We start from the raw sequence: 13,700 nt of genomic DNA on the forward strand, positions 1-13,700 counted from the left end.
GTAGATAAACTCAAGGAAGTCAAGGTGTCACCACAAGAACCACCTAAGTTCACACAAATTACTAGACTTTTACTCCTTCCACCTCCATCTCCACCAAAGTCAATAACTCAAGCCGTTCAAGAGTTGAGTGCAATAGCAGGGGTAGATATAGGTATATCAGTACAGATAGTAGGTACACCCCTAGTCACAAGAAAAGAAGAAGAAGAACAAGAGGAAGAATAGGAAGGGACACAGGATAAGGAGGAATATGAGATTCAAACATTGATTGAATTACCTAAAATAGGTACTCCTACCAAATCTCTTTAGCATCCAAGCATTGACATGTTGGCCATACAAGTTAGGACAGTAGGCTCAAGCTTTACTAGGGTAGATAGGACCATTCATTATGGTATTCCTAACCTTGACGAAGAAATAAAAATACCCTATTATGATTCAAGCACTTTAACTGAAGAAAAGATGAATGAAATACAAAGTGCATTGGAAAAAAGGAGACAAGATGTAATGAGGAAAGAATATTAATATAAGTAGGCAATGAATGAGATCAAAGATATATTCATGGATGCTTTCAACCTATAGCCTCCAGATGCAAAAAGGCCAATTCTTGAGCAACTATTAGATATAGTTGAACAAATAAATAATGAAGACCATGATATAAGTGCAAAACTCATGGAATGGTTAGAAAAGAAGTTCCAAGCCAAGGTAAATCAGAAGATATCCAATGATATAATTTAGGGACAAGTTGACCTGGCTAAGAAATTGGAAAGAGTAAAGGTTATAATAGGGAACATCTTCTCCCTTTACACCAAACTATGTGATTTCTCCAACTTCACACAAGAGACAAACTAGGAGATATTGATCTTAGAGAGAAATCTAAAGATATCTAGCATGTAGTTGCCAACCAATCTAGCTCAAAGTGAGAAGCATTTTGCTCAGATGCTTCACGCTTAGTGAGAATTAGCTATCTTAATAGTAGAGGAGGCCACTATAAATGCTAAATTGATGCAAATACAGTCTTCCATCACACCCCATTTAGAAGTATTACACAAGGAGCAAATGTATGCAGAGACAGCTTTGAAGAAAGATCCAAATCTTTCTACTCATGAAGGACTAGTAGATCTTGCAGTAGAGCTTGCAATCCAACATAAGTCACTGAATGTTGCATTGAATAATTGGGATGTAGCTCTAAAGATACTACTTGAGGTACATAAGACATTTTTTTCTAAGCATGGCATCACCCTATAAGACTCTTTGACATAAGTGTCAAAAAGGGGGAGAATAAGAAAAAGGGGGAGAATAAGACAAAGGGGGAGAATAAAGTAGAATAAAGCAAAGGGGGAGTAATAAGTATTGCAGATGCTATGGGAAATTAGCCAAATTTTGACAAGTTTTGATTACATTGTTTCACTCCATTCATTCATTCATTTTGAGAATAAAGTTGAATGATTTTAAATAGAAAAAGGGAAGACAAGTAATAAAGGAGTGAAGGGGAGATGCAAAATTTTTGTAATCATATGGAAATAGGTACATTTCTCAGATCAAAAATAGCATATAGATTTAGAATGTAGGAATAGGTTAGAAATAGGGCAAAGGACAAAGAATATTAGGAACAATGGCACAAAATTTCAAATTCATGACATGAAAAGGCATAAACAACTCAAGGGGAGTCATAAGGTACTTACAATATTTTTTGCAATTTTGCATGTAAACTAAGCAAGTAAAGTTTGTACTCATAATGATTAGATCATGAATGATCAGTTAAGTGTTTTTGACACTCATATCGAAGGGGGAGATTGTTGATCAAATACTTAGTATTGACAAATGAGTGTCAACACACTTAACCATTTTTACTATAGATGCTGAGTACACAATGCATGTCGAGTTAGAATCACAATTGGTGCTGAGCAAATCAGAGTATAGTATGTGCTAAGTAATAATATTCCTCAAGTGTCAAGTAATCTAGATTTCTTCATGTGGCAAGCAATATAGAAAATGTTCATATGCTGAGCATTTTAGGAACTAGCATGTGCCAAGTAATAGGGTGTAATAGGTGTTGAGTAAACTAGGAAACATAGTGGATGCTGAGCAATAAAGGAATAGTATGTGCTAAGCATCAGTAAGGCTATATGTGTCAAGAAATGTAGGATCAGCATAAGAGTTTGTGCCATCACAAACCAAGATGTCAAATGGTTATGCATGACTCATGACACCATAAGGAGATAAGATCAAATCCTCTTATCCACCTATGCAATAAGTATGCAACCAATTAGATAATTGGAAATAACATGTAGCCAGTAGCTAAAAACTAAGGATTTGAGTAGGAACACTTCATTTAAGGATGCATTACTATCCACTAATCTTTATAATGAAGTCATGACACCACAAAACAAGTTATTGAAAGAAGGAGAAGAAGTAGAACCAAATACTAAGATTGTTACAGAACATAGGTGTCAGAGATTAAGTGGAAAGGATAGCTTTACATATCAAGTTGATCAGAATAGAATAAGGAACACATTCAAAAGATAAGATCTAGAAAAGATTAGTAAAATAAGAGTAAATCAAGTTCCTGAGACACATAATAAGAGATTGCATTCAATCAGGTGTATTGTTCTAATACTCTCTCACAATTGTGTTAGAAAGTTGAAATCCTATTAAGATAGGTTAGCTTAATAGCTAGGTTGGAAGAACCTTTGGAGAAGGTCATGGAAGCCCTATTAAGTTAGGTGGGTTTAATAGCCTATTTTTATATCCTTTAATAGGGTGACACTTCATGTAAAGTGTTTGTAAATCCTTTCAATAGGTCACATTTGATAGTGTGTAAACCCTTTAATAGGGTAGGCCTTTAATAGGGAAAACCATCAGAAGTGGTTGAACTCTTTTCCTATAGTAAATTTTTTGGGTGTCATCCCCACCCTAGTTTTACATTGTTATTCCTAGAGGGTCTTTGGGTCACCAAAATCTCATGTGTTATGTGGTGTTCTATGTTTTCTTTTCACTATTATTTAAGTGTTTATATGCATGCATGTTAATTGCAGTTACATGTCATTGAAGGTTAGAAAAAGATTAAAAGTTACTTCATCTAATTCACCCCCATTCTAGATGCACTCTTCCCATTAAGGAATTCCAACATTATATCTTATAAAGAAGGTGGCAAATCTGACAATTCTATGTAGGATAAAGGAAAATTTTAGTGGAAGAATGATGAAAAATACAAGACTAAGTGGAAAGCTAGTAGTTCTTATCAGGGAGGTACTGGATGTTACTAAGGAAGAGGTAATTCTTATCCTAGAATTGGTTTTTATGGTAATTATTTCAAATGTGGCAAAGAACGGCATAGATCTTTTGAGTGTAGGTCTTCTAAAAGTAGGCAAAATAAAAAATGTTATGATTTAAGAAGACATTAGAGTTCACCAAGTGGACCTGAGGCTAGAGAAAATCTGATGGTGAGAAGAACCTTATGTAATACGGGAAGTCAAGAGGAACCTATCCTTAGATGAAGTCTTTTCAAGACTAGATGTAAGATGGCTGGAAAATGCTGCAAGGTGATCATTGATAGTGGAAGTTCTATGAATTTGGCATTATAAGAGTTGGTTACAAAGTTGTAGTTGTAAAGGTTGAAACATCACAAACCTTATCATGTTTCATGGATTAGAGATGAGCATAAGATATTGGTAAGTGAGAAATGTCTTGTGAAGTTCAAAATTGGACATTACTTTCATGAATTTTTGTGTGATATTATGCCTATGGATTGTTTTCATATTTTGTTAGGTATACCTTGGCAATATGATAGATTTGTTGTGCATGATGGAATATTGAATCAATATACTCTTTGGGTAAATGGGAAGAAACAAATATTGCTACCTTTTATTGAAAGTCTAGATGTGGTTAGTTGTACTGCAATAAAAGTTTGCATGGTTAATGGAATGCAATTTGAAATGAAAGTAAAGAAGAATCAAGTTTTTTTTGCTATAGTCCCTAGAGAATCGAGTATTGGTAGTAATAACCAAGCAACAAACATTGGTAATGATAGAGTACTAGAAGAAATTACAGAATTTTTGAATGGATATAAAGATAATGTTTCTCTATATATTCCTGATGGTTTACCACTAGTATGTCATGTCTTCTTTTTAGTGACATATTATTTTTCAATGAATTTTCCCATCATGGACTCTCATAGGTAGATAATTTTGGTGAGAGAGTCATTCTAATGATTATTTGGGGATTGGATGGTCTTATTTGCTCTTGGAGATATGGTGTTTATTACATTTTTATTTAATGTGTTATGTGGGGCCAAAATATAATAATTTTAAGTTGAGCTGCCCTTTTTATTTTATAAAGTTACTTTTTATATAAAAGAGCATTATAAAGGGATTTCATAAGAATTTTTTATGCATACTTCTAGAAGTTCCTCGTGGCTTCTCAAGAAAGTGAATAAATAGAGTGGTTGGCCTCTCATTTGGACATCCCATGACTTGAGTTTACACTACTTTTATCTTGAGCATTTGTGGCCCCATCTTGGTCTACAAATTATCATTTGATCATTAGGAATGAAGTCTCCTAAGGATTTTCATAACTAAGGAGGTGAAATATCCTTTGAAGGGTTTCACTTTGAAAGTGGTATTTAGCTATTTCAAGTTAGGCTTATTATGTATTTAGACATCTCAAGCAAGGTTCAATTTTTAGCCTGGACATACATTTTTTCTCATATATCACTGTTGGCTAGGAGTTCAATTTTAATTTTTTGGGAGAATTTTCCTTGGAGCCTGACAATTATTTCTATGCCATTTTTGGTACCTTTTAGCCTAGCATTTATTTTTGTTAGGTATAGTACTAGTCTATACTATAATGTTGTATCTACAGGCTGTATAGACAACAAATCCAAGGGTAGGTTGGAGTTTCATTTTCATCACTTCATCTTTAGCATTCAGTCTCCAACATTTTCTCAATCTAGGTTCTCTCATTTTAGTTTTTGGTTGCAAGAAATTCTGAATTGTATTTAGCCAGTTAGGGTTTGTTTGTAATGTGTAATGTTGTGATAGTTTGAGCTAAAATTTGTATATCATATATTAAAACATTTGGTTATCATTGAATGAATATATTGGCACTACTTTACATCATTTATTTGAGTAGATCTATGGCACAACAATTTAATTTATACTTTTCAATAGTGTATTTATTTTCCATGTCAAGTTCAGTATTAGTGGTTTTTTAGTGGCCTATTTGAAATGATCATTATAGTGGTATCAGAGCTAAATCTTACCATCCTAAGGGTTTAGAAATCATAATAGCCAGACACCATGGGTGATAGGCATTAGTGTAGCCCATCAAGAGACAATAGGGATGACGATCAAAGGGAATTTTATAGAGAAATGGTTATAGGACAAGAGAGAATGGCACCGACTTTGCAAACACTCAACACCATGGTGGAGTGCATGAATCAATAAGATAGATGGAATTAGGAACAAGAGGATAATAGGAGTATAGTAGGTTCACAAGGTACTCTTAGGCATAGTTCATGGATTGTAGATAGGCCTACATGTCTTACATTCTTTAGAGAGGTGACCTAGGAGGCAGTAGAGGATGATATGCCAGAGGACTTTCAGGTTGATCTTCTAGCTACAGATGCAGAATGGTAGGCATTACCACTACATATTCATGAGATGCTGATTTTCATTACTGCCTAAATCAAAGAAGAGAGCACCCAAGAAGTAGTAGGTATAATAGGATGCCTAGAGGAGGTTAGGATAGTGAGTTGTAGCAAGCTGCTAGTAAGCCCACCTTACCATCTTTTAACAATAGTAGACATATGACATCACATGTATGGATCCATAAGTTTGATACATTCATAGCATTGAGGCCTATTTTAGAGACAGATGTTATCAAGTATTCCACTTTGCATTTGGAGTTTACAACACATGATTGGTGGTCAAATGGTATGCTTACATTGTAGCATAATCAGGTGACATCCTATCAAGATTTTGTGGGTAGATTGGTAGAACACTTTAATAAGTAGGATCTAGAGGTCTTCTTTTGTGGTCTTGCATAGCTGAGATAGACAAACAGTTTGGAAGGATACATTAGTGAGTTTTAGAGATTATCAATGATGGTGTAGGATCTGTTCGAGAGAAGGTTGGTTATACTATTCATAGAGGGGTTTTTTGAACCTCTAAAATGGTGGATCAAGGCATTCATTCCCCCTTCATTGTAGAAGGATATGAGGAAGGCACAAAGCATGGAGCTGACATCCCCACCAATAGTTTCACCTTCAGGAGCACTTCTTCATTCAAGGACAATAAGAAATTTGATAAAAACAAGGACAAAAAAGGTGACACAAAGGGTAAGTCTACTGCACCTTTGTATATGGAGACACTAAATGACTTGCGCAGGAAGAAGCTATGTTTCTATTGCAAGGGTCCCTATGACATAGATCATGATTTTCCTATGAGGCCTAAGGGGAAGGCCAATAGGGTTATGTGGGCTTACTACAAGGGTTCAAATTTTGATAATTTTGGACATGAGGATGATCATAGTGATGTAGAGCCCAATGCAAGAGCAGAAGCTCCAAAGACTAAGGAGGAGCCCGAGTTGCACTTATAAGAGGTATGCTTGTCTAGCATTTAGGAAGAATATTTTAGACTATGTGGTGCTCTAGTGGGGTAAAGAGTTATTACTTTGGTTGATATAGGTGCTACACACAATTTTAATGATGCACATTTCATTGAACGTCATCGTATTATGACTGAGGAGTTTGAGGAACTATGAGTATAGGTTGCTAATGACTGCACTCTTAAGTGTAATAGGATGGCTAGAAATTTTCCATTATGCTTGAGCAACTATGAGTTCAAGGTGGACTACCATGTTGTCAACATTGGTGATTTGGATATTGTTCTTGGGATGAAGTGGTTGCACTCATTAGAAGAGGTCACCATCAAATTGAAGGATATGGAGATTAAGTTCGAGGTGGATGGAAAGCAAAACATTTTGAGAGCCATTAGGAATGGAGACATCAGGACTATTTTCTTCAGATGACTTGAGAGGTTAGCTAGACATGATGACATTGAGTGGGTAGTCATATGTATACTCATGCCTACACCAGAGGGACAACATAAGATAGAGTATCATCCAAACATACAAAGGTTGAGAGTGAAGTATGACAAAGTCTTCAGTGACATCTCACCTGGCAGACCACCAAACAAAGGTATTGAGTACATCATTGAATTAGAGGAGGGTTCTAAACCCATGATGGCTACACAATATAGGTATCCTAAGAGGCTCAAGGATAAGATCAAGAAAACCATCAAGGAGCTTCTTGTGATGGGTCACATCAAACCTATCAAGTCTCCTTTTGCTTCTTTGGTTGTGTTGGTGAAGAAGGATGGTACATTAAGAATGTGCATTGATTACTGTAAGGAAACTCAGGTGCGAAAATAGCTTCCTACACTAATCTCATAAGGAAAGTATGTTGCAAATCCTTTTAAAATCTTCTACACTTACAGATTCAATATCATGTAAACAAAAATATTGTAGCCAATCATGCATATAGAAAATAGATACAAAAAGAAACACATAACACAAAGATTTTCTGGTGGGGAAAAACCTTTCGGTAAAACAACCCCCCCCTCCCCCCCCCCTTCCAAAACCTGCACAATGTATTATCTTCAACACAAGATTACAATACACTTGCAATGCAAGTTCAACATCAATGATAGAAGACTCCAGCAGCACCTCAGTACCTGCAAACTTTCATCTATCACACTATTGCATTACAACATGCAATACTCATTTTATGAACATCTTAAGACCCAACAAAATGCCCATAATGGAGTTGGACATTTTTCATGGCTCAACCACCAAGAAACATGCACAATGCCACATGTACATACAATACCAAGAAAATGGCATCCATCCCTTAAATAGACAATGACAACTTGTCATAGAATCTGCCAAAAATAGCAGTCACAAGAGAAGTGTAAGGGAATCCATCATACCAACCTATTTTTGGCATATTCTCTTACACACACCAACCACTCGTTCTTGGGCACCCAAATAGGCCTCATGTCATAAGATGCCCTTACACCTATCATAGCTCATTCCTTAAATAGCTCTTACGCATCATAGGAATCTGTCATAACCATTTCAGCCATGATCTCCTTCACACACTTCAAGATTGCGACACATGTAAGTGATCAACATGCCAACTAGACATGTACACTCACATTTACATATTATTTTCAAAAATACATTTTACAAAAAAAAATAATAATAAGTATAGGAATTATACAAGGTTGAGACACCTTATTCCTAACATTCTCCCACTTGTCGAACACCTTGTAAGAGCAACAGGAATGTAACAGGAACTAACCGCTATTGGCCGAAATGCCCATAGACTCCGAACACCATCTGAACTTCTCAGTGTCCACTAGTTTTGTTAATGTATCTGCAACATTCTTCACAGTATCTACCTTCTCCAAATTTACCTTTCCATCTTCCACCATATCTCTCACAAAGTGAAATTGCACATCAATGTGCTTCATTCTTGCACGGAAAGTTGGATTCTTCACAAGGAAAATAGCACTCTGACTGTCACACCAAATAGTAATCTATTCTGCATCAACACCAATATCAGAGCACAATCTCTTAAGCCAAATGGCTTCCTTACAAGAATGAGTAGCAGCCATGTACTCAACATCTATAGTGGACAAAGCAACCACAGGTTGTCGCTTACTCATCCAACTGATGGCACCACCAAACATAGTGAACACATAACCACTGGTGGATCTCCTATGATCAATATCACCTGCCCAATCTGAATCCACAAACCCATGAATACAAACTAAATGCGAAGATCCAAAAGAGTTACCATGATAACATATGGAGTAATCTGATGTACCCCTCAAATATCTAAATACTTTCTTAACTGCATCCCAATGTATCTGTCCAAGATTAGCCATAAACTGACTTAGGACTCCCACTGCTTGGGAAATGTATGGTCTAGTACAGACCATAGCATACATAAGACTGCGAACTGCACTAGCGTAAGGTACTCTACTCATGTCCTCCACCTTACTAGGAGATTTTGGACAATCATCTATAGATAACTTTGTTCCCACAGAAATAGGTACCTGTCCAACACAGACTTCACATACTTACTCTGACTCAACCAAAGTTTTCTATTGGACCTGTCTCTATTGATTTCCATACCCAAGATGTACCTCATTGGACCAAGATCCTTCATCTCAAACTGTGCTGACAACTGATATTTAAAATCAGAAATCATACCCTTACCCTTCCTAAACAACAACATATCATCAACATTTAATGCAACAATAAGAAGGCAATCATTTTCAACTCTGAAATAAACACAATGATCTAATTTTGATCTTAAAAATCCAATTGAAAACACAAAGGCATCAAACTTAAGGTACCACATCCTAGGAGATTGCTTCAAACCATATAGAGATTTCTTCAATCTACAAACAAAGGATTCTTTACCTTTAACAATGTAGTGCTCAGGCTGTGACATATAAATCTCTTCCTCCAAATCACCATGAAGGAAAGTTTTCTTCACATCCATCTGTTCTATGTCTAAATCATATGATGCTGCAAGCGATAACATAAATCTAATGGATGTCAACTTTGTAATAGGAGAGAAGATTTCACCATAATCTATTCCCTCTACCTACGAATACCCCTTTGTAACCAATCTAGCTGTGTACCTTTCAACACTACCACTGCACAAAATTTCTTCTTGAATACCCATTTACAACCAACAGGTTTTCTCCCTTTAGGAAAAGGTACAAGGTCCCATGTTTTATTTTTCTCTAATGAAGCCATCTCATCATCTATAGCCTCAATCTAGTAACCTACATCTTCCATGCCCAAAGCCTCTTTCACAGATCTAGGCTCATCAATGTTAGTAATCAAAGCAAAAGCACAACTGGAATCTAACATAGAATAACCAAACCTTTCTAGTTGCTTTCTTTCTCCCATGGATCTCCTCAAGGGCTGAGGTTGAGGTTGTTCTTCCTCTTCTTCTAAACTATCAGAGCTGCTAGAGCTCTCCTCATCATTAGACCCAACATGGTCTCTCTGTTCAGTCTTCTCAAGGGTAGGAGGCAATTGAACAACATCTTTTTTCTTTTCTTTTTCATCTGGTTGTAGCACAATAGGAGAAGATGTTAGCTCTATAAAAATAATATTTCTGCTATACAACACCTTACTAGTCACAGGATCCCAAAGCATGTATCCTTCCACACTAGCACTGTACCCGATGAAAATACATTTAACAGCTTTGTTTTCCAACTTATATCTTTTCTCCTTTGGAACATATGCATAAGCTTCACAACCAAAAACACGAAGATGTCTAATTGAAGGCTTCTTACTAGACCACACCTCCATGGGAGTCTTACCAACAAGAGCTGATGTAGGAGATCTGTTAACCAGATAGCAAGTAGTGGCCACAACTTTGACCCAAAACCTTTGTTCTAAACTAGCTCCACTAAGCATACTCCTAGCCTTCTCCATCAGTGTCTTGTTCATTCTCTCTACAAATCCATTTTTCTCTGGGGTATAAGGAGTTATCTTATGCCTCTCGATACCTTGTTCTTTACAGAACTATTCAAACTTTGCTGAGCAAAACTCACCACCATTGTTAGTTCTCACACACTTAATCTTCTTACTAGTTTGATTCTCTACAAGGGCTTTAAATTCCTTGAATCAACTAAAGACTTTTGTTTTACTTTTAAGGAAATAAATCCATGTCCTTTTACTGTAATCATCTATGAAAAATACAAAAAACACAGACTTGGAGATTGAAGGAACTTTTACAAGACCAAATACATCAGAATGAATAAGATCCAAAACATCAGAAGATTTGTGAGAACTAGAGTAAAACTGAAACGATTTTTTTTACCATATACACAATGTTCACAGAAGTCAAACTTGAGATTGCAATCATTTAACCCCTCAACAAGATTTTTCTTTTCCAAGGTTCTGAGACCCTTCTCACCAATGTAGCCAAGTCTCATATGCCACAACATTGTCTTTTCTGCAGGAAGCTTACCTTCCAAAGTGTTTGCATTGCCATCAGAACCAATAACCATAGAATTCTTCACTGCTCATTCAAATGGTGAGGATGAAGAACTATTACATAGAGGAATACATGCATCTAGCTGAAACAAAGTACTTCTCCTAGTACCCTTAGCAAGCACCATTGATCCTCTAATCATCTTACATCCTTCTTTCAAAAAAAAAACTTGCACACCTACATCATTCAGCATACTTACAGATAATAGGTTTTGTGCTAGACCTGGAATGTGCATAACTCCATTGATTCCCTTTACTCGTCCATCAAGAAATTTGATAGTGACCCTTCCATGTCCAACTATCTTCAGGTGAGAATCATCACCCAAGTACACCTTTCCACCATCGAACTCTTCATATCTTGAGAACCAGTTTCGATGAGAGGTCATGTGAAAAGATGCACCTGAGTCAACTAACCACACATCATCAGATGCATGGGCTACCAAAGCTACGATGAATGCATTGCCATCTTCTTGAGATTTTTCAGAACCATAATCTGAGGCTTTCTTCTTCTTCTTAGGCTCTTTACAGTCTTTATGGAAGTGCCCAATCTTTTAACAGTTCCAACATTTTGCCTTGGACTTATTGGAAGTCCTTAACTTCCCATGAGATTTGGATCTACCCTTATTGTCAAACTTATTGTCATTTTTCTTTCCTCTTTTCATGGATGTCCCACGAACAGCAAGGGCTTCTTTTTCCAAAATGAAAGCCTTTCTCCGCATCTCCTCTGATAGTAGCGAAGACACCACATCATCCATTTTGAAGGTGACTAATTTGCTTCCGAGAGCTATCACAAGATGGTCCCATGAATCTGATATAGAACACAAAAGTGTGTAGCAACAATCCTCCTCCTGTAACTTGACACCAGGAGATGTCAATTGTGCAGCGAATAGATTAAATGCATTTAAATGATCCGTTAAGGATCCACCTTCCTCCATTCATAGAGAATACAACTTCTTCCTCAGGAACAACTTGCTCACCAAATATTTGGCCTGATACATGACCCCAAGTCTCTCCCACAAACTATATGCGGTTTTCTCATCTAGAACATTCAGAAGGACTGCATCGGTTAAACAGAGTCTTATGAGACCCTTAGCTTTACGATCTTTGATATCCCCATCTACTTGAGTTATAGTTGCTAGTCTTGTAGCACTTGTAGTCACTCCCCATAGGTCACGATCTTCCAAAATGTCTTCCATCTTGAGTTTCCACAACTCAAAATTAGTGCCATTAAATTTCTCCACCTCCATTCTTCCATATGATGAACTCGCCATCTCAATCTATAAATAAGATTTAGGATACTCTGCACAAGACTCCCACTCAAATTGAGATTAGCTCAAAAAACCCTACCCAACAACTAGGATCAAAAGTTGATCAAGCTCTGATACCACTTATAAGGAAACTCAGGTGTGGAATCAACTCCCTACACTAATCTCATAAGGAAAGTATGGTGCAAATCCTTTTAAAATTTTCTACACTTACAGATTCAATATCATGTAAACAACAATATTGTAGCCAACCATGCATACAAAAAATAGATAGAGAAGGAAACACATAACACAAAGATTTGTCGGTGGGGAAAAACCTTTTAGTAAAACAACCCCACCCCTCGAGAACCTGCACAATGTATTATCTTCAACACAAAATTACAATACACTTGCAATGCAAGTTCAACATCAATGATAGAAGACTCCAGTAGCACCTCAGTACCTACAAACTTTCATCTATCACACTATTGCATTATAACATGCAATACTCATTTTATGAACATCTTAAGACCCAACAAAATGACCATAATGGAGCTGGGCATTTTTCATGGCTCAACCACAAGGAAACATGCACAATGCCACATGTACATCCAATACCAAGAAAAGGGCATCCATCCCTTGAATAGACAATGATAGCTTGTCATAGAATCCACCAAAAATAGTGGTCACAAGAGAAATGTAAGGGAATCCATCATACCAACCTATTTTTGGCATATTCTCTTACACACACCAACCACTCATTCTTGGGCGCCCAAATAGGCCTCATGTCATAAGATGCATCATAAGAATTCATCATAACCATTTCAGCCATGATCTCCTTCACACACTTCAAGATACTGACACATGTAAGTGATCAACATGCCAACTAGACATGTACACTTACATTTACATATTATTTGCAAAAATACATTTTATAAAACAAATAATAATAAGTATAGAAATTATACAAGGTTGAGACACCTTATTCCTAACAATTACAGGGTCTTGAACAAAAGGACAATCAAGAATAGGTACCCCATCCCAAGAATTGATGAGTTCATTAGTGAGGTTCATAGTGGATGTTACTTCACAAAGATTGATTTGAGGTCTAACTACCATCAGATCAGAGTTACAGAGCAGGATATTTAGAAGACTGCCTTCAGATGTCATTGTGGGCACTTTGATTTTGTGGTCATGCCATTTGGGCTAACCAATGTGCTAGCTACTTTTCAGTCCACCGTGAACAGGGTCTTCCATCACCAGTTCAGGAAATATGTGTTAGTCTTCTTTGATCATATTTTGATTTATAGTTAGACTTGAAAGGAGCACCTAAAGCACTTGGAGATAGTTTTGACAATCCTGCAGTCCGAGTCC

Source organism: Cupressus sempervirens, chromosome 7 (genome assembly GCF_028749045.1).
Source record: "Cupressus sempervirens isolate cs-2001-9-10 chromosome 7, ASM2874904v1, whole genome shotgun sequence".
Classification (NCBI taxonomy): Eukaryota; Viridiplantae; Streptophyta; class Pinopsida; order Cupressales; family Cupressaceae; genus Cupressus; species Cupressus sempervirens.